General features: G+C 38.5%; 1 protein-coding gene across 10 annotated transcripts in view; it reads right to left on the reverse strand.

The window, feature by feature from the left end:
* PTPRM (protein tyrosine phosphatase receptor type M) overlaps nucleotides 1–13,883 on the reverse strand; it is a 451,026-nt gene that overhangs the window by 361,272 nt on the left and 75,871 nt on the right. The window contains exon 1 of one of the 10 annotated variants that reach the window (XM_052703742.1): nucleotides 7,098–7,115. The exons of the other annotated variants lie outside the window; for them this stretch is intronic. The gene's annotated coding sequence lies outside the window, so the exon portion shown is untranslated. Of the gene's footprint in view, nucleotides 1–7,097; nucleotides 7,116–13,883 lie in introns of those variants that run through there. 10 annotated transcript variants of the gene reach the window in all.

The raw sequence follows: 13,883 nt of genomic DNA on the forward strand, positions 1-13,883 counted from the left end.
CTTGGCTTGCTAGTAGTCTGCTGTTCATTCGGTCCCCTCAGTTATTAAACAGCAGCTCTCTATGGCACGCTTTCAGATCCAGACCCATAAATTTGATCTATTATACAGTTTACAGTGACAGATAAAGGAGTTTCAAAGGTGTTTTTCCAAAAAGTTAGCAGCTCAACACAGTTCCCCTTCTGCACTCCCTCAAGACTTTGTCCTTCATGAGCCGTGATGCTGCATAAGCTGAATATGGTAGTTCAAAGACATTATTATAATGTCAAGTATTCCTCCTGTTTCAGGTACCTCTAATCTAACATCAAAAAGCATGGCTGCCAAGTCTTTTTCAATCACTGTTTCCTTGATAGCATTTCTTTAGGCTGTCTTTGTTTCTATGTCAGAACAAGCAGTGCTTTCTTGCACTTCCACCTTTCTAGATCACTTAGCGCTCCTCTGATCACTACTTACCATGGCAGTAGCCCTGTTGTCATCTGCATACTTTTATCATGAATGTTTTCATACTTCTCCCTCACCACTAATAAAAAGGTTAAACACTGTCAGACCTAAAATTAATCCTCAGAGGACCATTACATAATCCACACTGATAGCTGACTACAGTTATGTTACTGAGGTCTATTAGCCAGTTTTTGTTTTTGTTTTTTTTTAAACACAGCTGCCCTACATTGACTCTGTATCACTTGTACCTAATATCTGTAGAATGTTCTACCTTTAAAAAGTCAAAATTGTTGTCTTAAGATATCATTGTACCTTGAGAAAATATATCCTTCTCATAACGTTGTGTTGATCAGCATTAATTAAGGAGGAATTAAAAGTATAATTGACTCCCAGGAACCCACTCTATTATTTTATGCTGAATTAATATCAGGCTTATTACCTGGTCCTTCCATCCACTCTTTTAATGCTTTGCCTTACCAATTCTATAGAATTATTAACTTTTCTTTTTCTAAATGCATACAGCTATCCATTCACCTTTTCTCTCTTACACCTTCTCTCCATTTGTATAACTTACTATTCTTTCTCTCCATTTGTATAACTTACTATTCTTTCCTTCATCAAAAAGATAAAACCTTTCAACAATTGCAATTCATAACATTATATTCAGATTATTTCTTCCTCTACCACTTCATCTTCCATGAATGAGTACCTATAAACTGATGAAAATAATGTCTTACTGGTTTGAGAAACAAGTATATACACAAATGTACTCTTGCAGCTTTATGATGCTACCGAGAAACTACCAATGGCACTAGAGAAAGTAGCACTGGGCAATTCTAACCTAAAAGAGTTCTGAATTCGAGGGGGAGATATTCTTTACCATATATATATATATATATATATATATTTTTTTTTTTATTTTATTTTTTTTTTTTTTTTTTTTTTGGGGGGGGGGAGGAGGAGCAGGGAGTTAGAATATATTCAGCAATACACTTACAATAGTAATACAATTAACTATAACAGAAAATGTCTTAATTGTCTGCCCTTTGAGTCACTGCCCTTTCAATAAACTCCACTAACCTCAGCTAACACTTCTAGGAACTTCCCTCCACTCCCATCACTCTCATTTCTCCTTTTTGTTTTACTTTCGGGTATTAACTTTTGTAATACTGCTCACCTGCGCCATGAAATTACTACTAGTGTTCTGGGAATTATGGTATTTTATTTAGAAAGGCATTGATTTGCAAACAATAGCCCTGCAAAAGCCAGAGTTTAAAAGTAGCAAATAACTGACTAAGCATTCAGAGAGATGGGAAATGTGCATGGGAACTTCCTGGAGAAAAATTTACAATAAGCTTTTGTTCAGATTTGCAGGAACATCTGGAAGTCACCTTGTCCAGTCCTCGGCTCAAGCAGGGTCACCCAGAGCAGACTGCCCAGGACCACATCCAGGTGAGCTTTGAACACCTCCAAGAACGGAGGCTCCACAAGCTGTCTTGCCAACCCATACCAGCTATGTGTCACCTGAACAGTGAAAATGTGTCCCTTTGATCTCTTGACCTCTTAAATGAGCTCTGACTCCAAGTCCTACCACAATATTCTAAAAACACTAAAAACAGGAAATAAAGGCAAGAACATAGTAAAGATCTTCATGGGATGGCTGTAGTTCGATGAGACCAGGCCTATTTTTATCAGATCTACAATTTCCTTTCTGCAGAAAATTGTCTCATTTATAAGCCAAGCAAATCCACATTCTGCATACAAGTTACATTCAAGCATATTTTCGACACTGCCCAAGGTAATTTTTGTTTTATTTCCTCTCCAACCTTCAAGTAAACACAAGAACAACCAAAAAGCAAGAAAAACCACATACAGTGACATGGAGTTTGTATCTCTTATTTCTACTATGATTGCTTGTGCATTAACACCCCAGCATTTTAGGAATGTATTCTAGCCTAATTTCAAATTCACATATACTAGAGACTTATCTAAGGGCAAAAGCAATACTAATACTAAAGTCATTGTCCTCCTAAATTGATTTTCAGTGGTAGATTTATACTACCACTTTATGTCGTAGAACATCCTGAGTTGAAAGGGACCCATAAGAACAATCAAGCACAACTCTCGGCACCACAAAGACTATCCAAAATTCAAACCCTATGTCTGAGAGAATTGTTCTTGAGCTCCAGCAGCTCAATACAACAACTACTGCTCTGGGCATGCCCACTGCCCTGTAGTGCAGCACTTGTCCCTAACCCCTAGCTGCCCTCCCCTCACACAGCTCCATGCCCTTTGCTCAGGCCCTGCTGCTGTCACACACAGCAGAGCTCAGAGGGAGCGGCAGCTGTAAGGAGCAGCAGCTGTAAGGAGCAGCAGGCACCATGAGGTCCTCCCTCAGCTTGCTCTAAGCTGAGCAAACCTAGAGAATTTAGCCACTCCTCATATGTCTTGCCTCACAGACCTTTTACCATCTTCACAGCCTCCCTCCAGATGCTTGCTAATAAGCATCTTTCTCATACTGCAGTCGTGACTGCCTGCCAGCCTTTTACTATAACCCTTTGAGCCCAACCCATCAGTCAACTGCTCACCCATCATATTATGTCTTCGTCTAGCTGTATACCAGCTATTTCGTCCAGAAGGGTACTGGGAAAAACATTACTGAAAGCTTTATTGAAAATAAAATTGAAGTCAACTGGCTTCCCTAAGTCAACTAGATGAGCAGCCTTGTCATAGAAGAAGATTAAATTCATTGAACAGCAGTTTCTCCTTGAGAACCTGTATAGGCTCTCAAAAGACTAACATCACTCACACACTTCCAACTTTGGTTTTCTCCTCAAAATAAGCACATCAAGATAGAAGAAATTACAAGAACTTGGCATACTTAGAGGCAATCCTTTTAACAAGTCATACTGCAAAGCCAAGTAGATACAGGGCATGACAACAGTGGATTTTACGTATTCTCACAGCTGCCCTCTTGATCGCATTCTTCCCTGCTGAAGAAAGACACTAGAGCATGCTCATGTGCTTTCTTGCTGTTTACTTTACAGTTTACATACGGCAATGCCCTGCCCCTGGCATTTTATCTGCAGTGAGCTAATCTCCACATTACAAATTCTTCAGCACTACTTGCAGCCATTCGACATTCAACAAAACTGGCAAGAAAGAAACCTTCAAGTCTTTTCAGCTTAGGAAATAGCGGTCACTATGAAGGTCTACCCTAAACAGAAAATGAAGCAAAAGAGAAGGCTTCCCTAATTTATGAAGGGCATGCCACTAACCACACCTAGTTAAACATGAAGGCAGTCTCCAGATAACATCTCAAATTAACACTGCAGCAGCAGTTCTCACAGATGGCAAATCGACAACAGCTTCTGCACTGCAAATCCTTTACTAAAAACTGTAAATCCTTGCCTTTAAGGCCCATCTCTTCTTAATCACCTTTGTTCATCTTTCACTACATTACCAAAAGCCCTTAATTAGTATCATCTTAGGCTGCCTTTCACTGCCCCTCAGCCTAATCAGTTGACTAATTACTTGCACACAATCTCAGTTTCAGGTTAGAAGATGGTTTCTGAATGAAGATAAGCATAAGAAGAAGTCTGCTGCCTATGGGGGACGGTAGCCTATACACAGCGATAAGGAGAGCTGGCTTTGTGTCACGGAAGGAATGGAGGGGGGGAAGTTGCAGTTGCAGTCAATGGCAAACTTAGAAATGGGATAATCCAAGAAAATAGTTATCAGGAAGCTTCTAGTGAAGATGACAAGTCAAGGCTGGAGCATGAAGAACTTGCAGTCTCATGCACTAATGAGGAATATGACTTTGGATTTAAAAATGCACCATGCAAGGGAACATCAGCAGATGTTGCTTTAAACAATACAGGAGGTGAGGCATACAAAAGGGTTTTCTGCAAAGCCAAGCACTGAAGATTGTAAGAATGTTAAATAGAAGTATACAAAAATACCTGGTGGTGATACACATGCACATGTCAAAACAAAGCAGTAGAAATGTAATAAAGAAATTTAGAAAATAAAGGTAACAAAAGTAATGAATCAATGAGTCGTAGTAAAGAACTGTGGAGATAACAGTTACAAGTGCTAATTGCCCGGTCATCTCAGACAGCCTCAACAGCCTGAGCTTCCTTGGCACTAAGAAGGTCTGTTAAAGAATAAAAAAGAAGAATAGGACTGAATTAAGAACTGAAGCCTTTTCAGACTCTTGTACAAAAAGCAAACTTCACTACAAAGGATGAAAGAAGGAAAAAATAGATGAAAAAAACTTCATTTTCTTTTTTCTTCTTTTCAGTTCTCCTTTTGTTTGTCTTAGAACTACTATGTCTGTGTCATGGAGAAAAGAAATACAATGCAGCTTTTAAAAATATTTCCAGTGACTTAGGAATTCCAGCATTTAGAAGTACCCTAAGGATTTCTATGCATTTTGGAAAGCAGTACAGAACTCTTAATATGACTTCTGCAGAATGCACAAGAGCATTTCACAGACATAGGATGGATTTGCAGTGCTGCTAATTCCACAGTTACTCATCAACACAAACAGTACGGCAAAGACACTCAACTAACATGAAGGAGGTTTAGGTTAGATACTAGGAGAAGTTTTTCCACACAGAGGGTGGTGATGCATTGAAACAGGTTGCCCAAGGAGGCTGTGGATGCCCACCCCTGGAAGCATTCAAGGCCAGGCTGGATGTGGCTCTGGGCAGCTTGGTCTGGTGGTTTGGTGACCCTGCACATAGCAGGGGGGTTGAAATTAGATGTTCACTGTGGTCCTTTTCAACCCAGACCATTCTATGATGATTCTAATACACCATGTGGGGATTACATTTTATTATTAAAATGAAATAAAATTATGTTAATTTCAGTTCATGGATTTAATATATCAAAGAATGCTCAGAGTTTGGTAACCTTACATTCTAGTTCTCCACTTTTTGTTCCCCAAACTAAAATGCCTTACAGACAATGTGAGAACTGCAGTCCTACACTAAGAATTATGAACTCATTAGAAACTAGCAACATTTCAGTAACAAGGTTTGTGCAAAGCTCAGCTTTTCAAGAGAAAATGCAGGGGCATTTTGTCCAGCAGTTTGCTCCCTGCAGGACATCTAGGGGTAAATTCTAGGCTTGTTCAATCCAAGCAGTGCAGCATAACACCACTGAATGACACCCTTGCAGCTGCATTGAGTAGCAGCCAAGGATGTGGCTTTGCAGCACAGGCAGGAGCTCCAGGCTGATGCAGGAGCCACATTCCAGCAGCTGAAAAAAGAATGCCTGATGGCACTGAGATCTGCCTTTTTTTGCATCCTATTAACATGGGCAGAGAACAAAGATTTACCTCTGCCATAGGGAACACTGCTGCAACACATCAGTTGATAAGCTGCAGCCTGAGGCTGCATCCAAGAGTTGGTGCTCCCTACAGAGTCACCATCAGCACTGCTGTTAGTGCAGCCTCTCAATAAACGGTACAGAATTTTGTTAGTCTTCACAACTAGGGACATGATCCAGAAGGTAATACTTGCTTTAAATCTCTGCATGCCAAGGCCTGGACTTCAGCACCTGCAAGGTGCAAATTCTTTCCTACAGCAGTTTCTTATGGATTCCTATGGACTCAGAAAAACACAGAACCTGTTTTTCACTGAAAATTGACCCATGAATCTCATTAGCTGTCTAACTGACCATTATTTAAAGCACTACTACTTGGTTAACTGGGCTTTCATCTTTCTTTAATGTTCTCATTAAAGGGGAGAAAAACCAGCTTGACTAAAATACCACACTGGAATGAAGACACCAGCTGAACCTTACATTTGAAGATTCTTTTGACTGCAACAGGTCTGACCTCCCCCTTGACTTCAGACTGAGCAGACTAAAAGTGGAAGCTTCAACCCCATATGGCTCTGAGCCCCCACCATCAAAGGTGGAAGAAGCAGGTACCTCTGAAGAACAATTCATACTTACAGCACTACTGCTTCCAATTTAGGTTTGGTGGCAGCTATTTTTGTACTAGACATATAGCACTTTATCTGTGCAAATTTGTTTTTAAAACAGCTTTGAAAAATCTCTAGTTCAAGCAAAATGTTTTGTAATAAATGTCAAAACTGTATATCATTGTACAGCAGCCGTAAGGAGAAGATGCAATGTGCTCAATACAATTCTCCAAATCTGTTAAGTCAAAAGTTGTTAAATACAATTTAACACACCCTAGAGTGTAGTTAAATAATTGTGATGGATGGCAGCGTGTCTTAGTCTTTTCCATTTGTTAAATGATGATAGATGAATTATGCACATTACTGAATTTCAATGCACTCTTTGTCTTCTCCTGTCTTAAGAAAAAACATCCAATGAACAAATAGTTTAAATCCATCCCCACCAAAACAATAAGGCAGTCTACAATTATGATAAAGAAGACGAAGGCCCACCATCTTTCAAAGTCCCTTGCTATTAACAGCAAATGCATGCCCGTAACATAACTACTAACACATTTCCTCCTGTCTCTGTCTGAAATAAGGTAACTGAACGTGTACCTATCAAAAGTATTTGTTATTAGCACTTGTATAATCAATGAATATACAGATGTTATAATTATGAAATATACAAGAGTTTGGCTAAGAAGGTTATTACACCAGAAAAAAAAAAAAAAATAGATTGCTTACCCTTGTCCTAGGCTCACTGTAAAACTCCAAAGGAGGGATCTCCAGAAGAGATCCTTCCCCACTGGTAGCCAGCTCTTAAATGGATCTAGGAGAGGTGGAGCCATGCTCCACTCCTTCCAACAGCACAGGTGAATTGCCTTCACCTGTGCTCCCAGGGCTGACTCACTGCTCACCTCAGGTGATCAATCAGAGGTTCAGGCCATGATTCAGCACTTCCCACACAACACTATACAAGAACTATTATAATGAATCAAAACTGAAAAAATATTGGCTAGGAGAACGGGGGGGGGGGAAGTTCATGAAGGGATTTATTTTTTTTTCCCCACATAAGAAAAACAAGGAATACGTTTTTAAGTGCAGTCATTTCTAAGAAAATTTCACTTGAGCAGCCATTTGGTAATTATTGTCTCTTTGACAACACCTGCACTGAGCCTCCCAGGATGCAGTTTGTCATTTTAATGAATACCACAGAATCCCAGAGCACTAAACTTCAAGAAGAAAAAAAAAAAAAAAAGAAAGAAAAAAAGAGAGAGGAAAACAATCTACCTACTATCTAACTATCTACTCTTTCAAATGATTTTTTTCCTGCAATAATTGCTGCATGAGGCTGCACTGACTTCCATCCCCTTCAGCATTCTTGCTCTACCGGTGTAGCATTTCAGGAGAATGCCTGTACACTCGGAGTGATGTTCTTCAACCAAACTGTACTTTGTTTAAGCACTGATGTCCTTTAACTTCTTAACTTGGAGGAAATTATCAAATGAAAACATCCAATACAGAGGTTTTTCTTTAGGAAAGGGATGGTGGTCTATATCTCCATATTATGAACCATATATACTTTCATATCAATGAACTACTGCAAATCAGCATCTCTGGCAGAGATGTACTGGGAAGTTAACGGGAACAGCTTCTGACTTTTGATGTGCTGGGCTGTGCCAGGAGAATGTCTGTCAAACCTATGGAGATAAAGCAACAAAGGACAAGTCTAAAAACAAATACACAGGTTTATATAAAAGAAAGCAAGCCCAAGAAAACAAACGGATTTGATTCGACTAAGTGCCACACATTTCAAAAATTACAGGGTATTTACTTTAAATCTTGGTGAGGTATAATTTAACACAGCTGAAGAACAGCATTATGTGTAGGACTCAACCAACCTGGGTTATCTTCCACTGCAGGTTTTCATCAAACATAGTTGGAAAAGAACTCAGCCTACAATGGCTAGTTTAAAGAATAAGAAACAAACAAACAAACAAAAACTGCTGACTAGCAAGTCTCTTTAATTTAAAGAGGAGACTTACAAGGTTTATGCAAGTGCAGACTTAAGGAGCAGCTGTGTCAGATCTCAGAGAAGCAGTCTGACTGACAGGTGTACAGCATCGCAAACGCATCCTGACAGTTATACATCGCAGCACAAGGGATCCTACTTTACATAAAGTTTGCAAAACCTGAAATGTGACATTTACAAGGTTTTTTGAGTAAAAAACCTGAGGGACAAATTCAGTCTGTACTACCTTTCATTGTATCTTGTTTTTCCTTAAATACATTGTTCTGGATTCTTATTCTGATCCATTGTGATATGAATCCTAAAGCCCAGGTTCTATAATATCAGTTAGAGTCTGCCAGGAGCTTTCAAAAAAGCATTTTTGTCTTAAATATAACATGTTTTCCTGCTTGTGAAAATGACAATACATCTTGCAGAATTCTTCATTCATTCCTAGTGATACCACCTTGTTTGGAAGGTTAGATCTGAATCATCTTCCCTCACAGAAGCTTGACAGATCATTTCAGAGATTCCTTTTTGGCTCCAATCACCAAGAAAGCCATGTACATTCAGGATTCACAAGCCACTGCGCACTACTTTAAGTGCCACAGAACTAGAATAACATGGCACAGAATTGCGCCTGTCATAGTTTAAAGCATTAAGATTGTTAAGCAGTTCTCTAGTGACACTGTAATTATAGAGTGCAGCAGCAGTGATGTTACACTAAAGGCTGGGAGAGCTATTCCTATCTAAAGCAGAGTAACCTCGTTTATGTATTTTTACATGGGCCTCCTCAATTCTGATTTCTCCTGACTAAAACTCTCATTCCTTACAGCTGTTCACATTCAAAGAGCAAAGATAAGCATTTGTTACAAAGAGATCTTGCAGAAAAAAAATAATTAAGCAAAATGGTACCTTCTTCCACCATTTTTCACTTTGATCATAAAAGCTCTGTGTGCAGTAGAAAGCACAGGTTCTGATAGCAGTGGGGGCACTTACCAACTCACGGAAAAAACTGAATTACATTCAGTACAATTTGGAGAAACGCATGAAAAAAATTAATTGTTGTTAACTGTACTTGTTTAGCTCCCTGTACTCCCAGACTACCTGAACACACTTCCAGGCCCGGAATTCTGTCTCCAGGCTCTGTGAAATGCTGACATTGGACTCCTCGCTCCCGTATGATTACATTTAAGTGCCCAACTCAACTATCAGGTGCCGGCTCAGCCCTGTCACTCTCTCCCTACCAGCCTACCCTGTGCCTGATGATAACAGTGCTCAACAAGTAAGGAGTATTTTAACTGCAGACTTGCTACTTAACAACACAAGCCATGCCTGATAAAAGCTATGGGAGGCTGGGGGTATAAAAAAATAAAAATCACACAACACAGCAGAGGACATCTTTCTAGAAGTAGCAGCAGTAGGAGCTAGCCCCTTCCCCATGTTTACACTGACAAATCAGAGTGCAGTTTACTGACCAATACAAGATCTAAATTCTTGAGAGGGAAGACCGTCAATCCAATGCTCCTGTTAAAACGTACTGCTGTGCAGAAAGGGATGCAACACTTAGCAGTGCAAAGAAGAAGGGACATAAGGATTGCTGATAAGACTACAGTCTCATGATGAAGGAATTTACCCTAAAGGTGAAAAACTTTAATCAAAGCTTTTGCAAGCTTAGAGAGGGTAGATTCAGGTTAGATATAAGGAAAAAAATCTTTACAGTGAAGGTGGTAAGACACTGGAACAGGTTGCCCAGTGATGCAACTGATGCCCTGTTCCTGGAGATTTGTGCAACCAGATCTAGCTGTGGTGTCCCTGTTCGCTGCCAAGAGAATCACTGAAGGTTTTTGGAGGATTCACTCACCTTGTGCATTTCCCTGCTGGTCAGGGAAGTCTGGTAATGCGAGTTTCCTGCCTGCACTGCCAACCACTCCAAAATGCCTGATTTCTCCACATCCCACAGAGAATGCCTCCCGCACATTAGGAAGAGCCAGCACACCCAGGTCCAGCACCTTGCTGAGGTACCCAGAAAACTCAGTTGCATGGATCTAACATCTTTTAATTACTTTTACTGGATTTCAAGTATCAACAAATAAAGCCTATCTGTTCTAAAGAACAGGAGTGGGAGAAACAGAAAGGCCTCTTACAAAAATAAAAACAAGTGAAATCTTTCCATAACTGGAAATGCAGGAAGTTAGATGCAATGACCTCTGTAAGAAAGTTCATTTCAAGACCATTAGATAACAGAACTCTTGCCTTGAGCTCAGGAATCTATAGACAGAAACCAATACAGTTTTTAAAAACAAGACCTCAGATCTTCCTTTTCTTAAAAGAAACTAAAGAATGCAAAAGGAGATCAAAAGAGTTGAGTATGCAAACCAATTATTCAGCAATTGCTAAAACAAGAGTTAAAGCAGTTTCTCAGAAACTGTCAAAGAAATTGTAATTTGTAAAATCTACCACACAGACTGAAAATGTGTTAAAGCATAATTAATATTTTTAATTCATTTTAAATTTATATCAAATAATCTTGTTTCTTTCCAACTTCTAATCATATAGCTTCACGTAAGTTTATTTGAGTAAGCCTTGAAATAGAGCTTGTGAAAGAACAAGATATGGATGGAATGAGAACTGCGAGTACCTTTTCTACCTGCAAGAACTAATCACTGAAATGTACTTAGCAACTGAAGGAACTGGGGCTGTTTAGTCTGCGGAACAGGAGGTTGAGGGGAGACCTCACTGCTCTCTTCAAATACCTGAAAGGTGATTGCAGCGAGAATGGGGTTGGTCTCTTCTCACTGGCAACAGGACGAGGGGAAATGGCCTCAAGTTGCGCTAGGGTAAGTTTAGGTTGGATATCAGGAAAAACTTCCTTACGGAAAGGATTGTTAAGAACTGGAATAGGCTCCTCCAGGAAGTGGGTGAGTCACCATCCCTGAATGTGTTTAAAAACTTTTTGGACATGGTGCTCAGAGACATGATTTAGCAAAGGGTTGTTAGGGCAGAATGACTAGGCTGTGGTCGGACTTGATGATCTTTAAGGTCTTTTCCAGCCTGAGCTATTCCGTGATTCTATGTTACACATAAGTCACCATTATAAAATACGTATCAAATTTAGCCTAGAAATCTATACTTCCCGTCAGTTCAGTTACTAGGATACTTCTTTTTCCCTGTAAAGTCAAATACAAACTCCTAAGACATAGTTAGGTACAGAACTTTCATACATGTTAATGGAAGGGGCAGTTAAAACGTCAGAATCAATCTTTCAAATGATTAATATCCACAATGTGAGAACTGGAGACACTCCTTCTTGTTTACATCTGATGCCAATGAATGACTCCAGTAACAATCAAAGAGGCATTTATATCCAGGTCCTGCTACATCAGACCTTTCTGAAGTAATTTTAGTTATCGGAGACAACTACAAAATATGTGTTTCCTTCTAAGAAAAATCTATCATCTGATGTTTAAGAAAATGCTGGACTTTACCTACCCTAAAGAGTCCTCTGAGACATCTTATAAAAGGACCATACTTCTTATATAAATAAGGTGTAAATCAAATAGATGAATTTGTGGTTTATTCAATGATAGCTGCAGAACATTACTGCTAATTTCACTGCCATAAATAAAAAAGAGAGTCTATATGTTATATTTCAAGTAACTGCTTGGACAGCTCGAAGGTTTGTCTTCAGTAAGGACCGAAGCGCTGAGATAAATGGCACATATTTGCAATGGAGCTTTTGTATTAAACAATCAAATAATTTAGGAAATTCATCAATCATTAGAAAAGTGATTTTTATCAATCTCTAGTTGATAGAAAGTTCAAAACCAGACTTTCAGCCTTCAAAACTAAAAACACCACACTCACTCCTTACAACTTTATTTTAACAGTCATTTATTAGTTCTGTCTTGACAATTTGCAAAAGGTCAGCTTGTTATACACTAAGAGAAGAACTCTTAGACCATAAACTAATGAAGTGAGTTATATGACATTCCTGATCAGCTCTAGAAGTTATCCTTTACTATGAAAGTTTCAGTGAAAATATAAATAGCTTGCATTTACATCGTAATAAGCACACCTCCAAACTGTTAACACTTGGCCTTTCAAATACATTATGAAAGGCAGGAGGAAAATAGCTTGTTACATGTAAAAGGCAAAGCAGTGACAGATAAGAATTGATTTTTTTTTCAGAAATAATTCTTAATGTTTCCTGTATTCTACAGAACATGAAAAATCCATTCTTTGATGATGCTGTAATGAAAGTAAGTTGCTCTGGTAATATATACAAAGACCCAGATAAAGCCTACAGGATTAAAGGATTACAAGAAGGTTATTAAAGGGCTAGGATGGGAGGGGAGCAGGGGTAACACAAACACTGATGATCATCATCACACTGTTTGGAAATATAAGTGATATGTTTGTATTCTGATAGTTTCAACTTTTTTTGTAATAAATGCTCTACTTCCTTCTGAGCAAAAACAAACGAGTAATATATAAGGAAATAAAACAAGTGCTTAACTTCATCTTCAAATGCACAAGGAAGATTTGTTTGCAACATAAATCTGTTGCATTGGCAGACCTTCATTAAATAGACACTGCACTTTCTAACTGGCTTGTTATATATTGCACTTTTATCCATAAGACTGTCAAGCAAATTTTCAGTATTTCTACCCATAAAAAAGATATAAATGAAAAACAGACATATCAGTGTAATGAATTATAGTGTTTATTACTTCTAAAATAAATGACTGTTATTAATATACACATCATCTATATACATTATGCATAAGTTTTGAAGTTAATCGCTGACCAAGATTAAATCCACTGTGGCCTCTAATTTGCACTTACTGCTGGAAGTAAACACACCTCTTCATTTGAGCAAACATCTTTTAAAGAACTGAGATTTCCTCATGCATTGTAAATCACTGGGTTTCAGTGCATCCCCAGAAGAAAATTCAAAAATTAAGTATATAGAACCACCATCCCATGGGTGATATCTTCAGTATTACTTGGAATTACTGTGATTATTTACAAAAGCTGGCCCACTATAGTTTTACTGACTTGCATGTCAGTAAAAATTACTATTTCTAGTTCAGTAAATTCATCTCAGACGTTAGATTAAGGGGTTATTACTTTCTTCTAATGCAGCAGTTATTTTACAATTAAAGCTTCCCTGTGAATTATCTCATTTCTTAAATTGTCAAAAGGGAGGGCTGAAAAAGTTACAAGTCAAACATTTTTAATTTTTCAATGAACAGTGTCTTAACAAAATACCAATGTTCCTGAGGTACTGGCTACAGGAACTAGTAAGTGAAAAAATCAGAATAGTACTTAAGCTCTTCTCACATGTAACAAAATACGTGACATCTCCTTGAGTACTTATTTATTCTTAATAACTAAGCATGAACTGAAACTTGCTAAGGGCAGACCAATAAAGCAAACATTTACTGTGGCTATCTAAGAAAGGAGGATACTGCCTATTCTGCAAATAGGAACTACTAGCAACTTCTGGAAACTCATGA

The sequence above is a fragment of the Tympanuchus pallidicinctus genome, unplaced genomic scaffold, assembly GCF_026119805.1.
Source record: "Tympanuchus pallidicinctus isolate F22 unplaced genomic scaffold, pur_lepc_1.0 scaffold5, whole genome shotgun sequence".
NCBI lineage: Eukaryota > Metazoa > Chordata > Aves > Galliformes > Phasianidae > Tympanuchus > Tympanuchus pallidicinctus.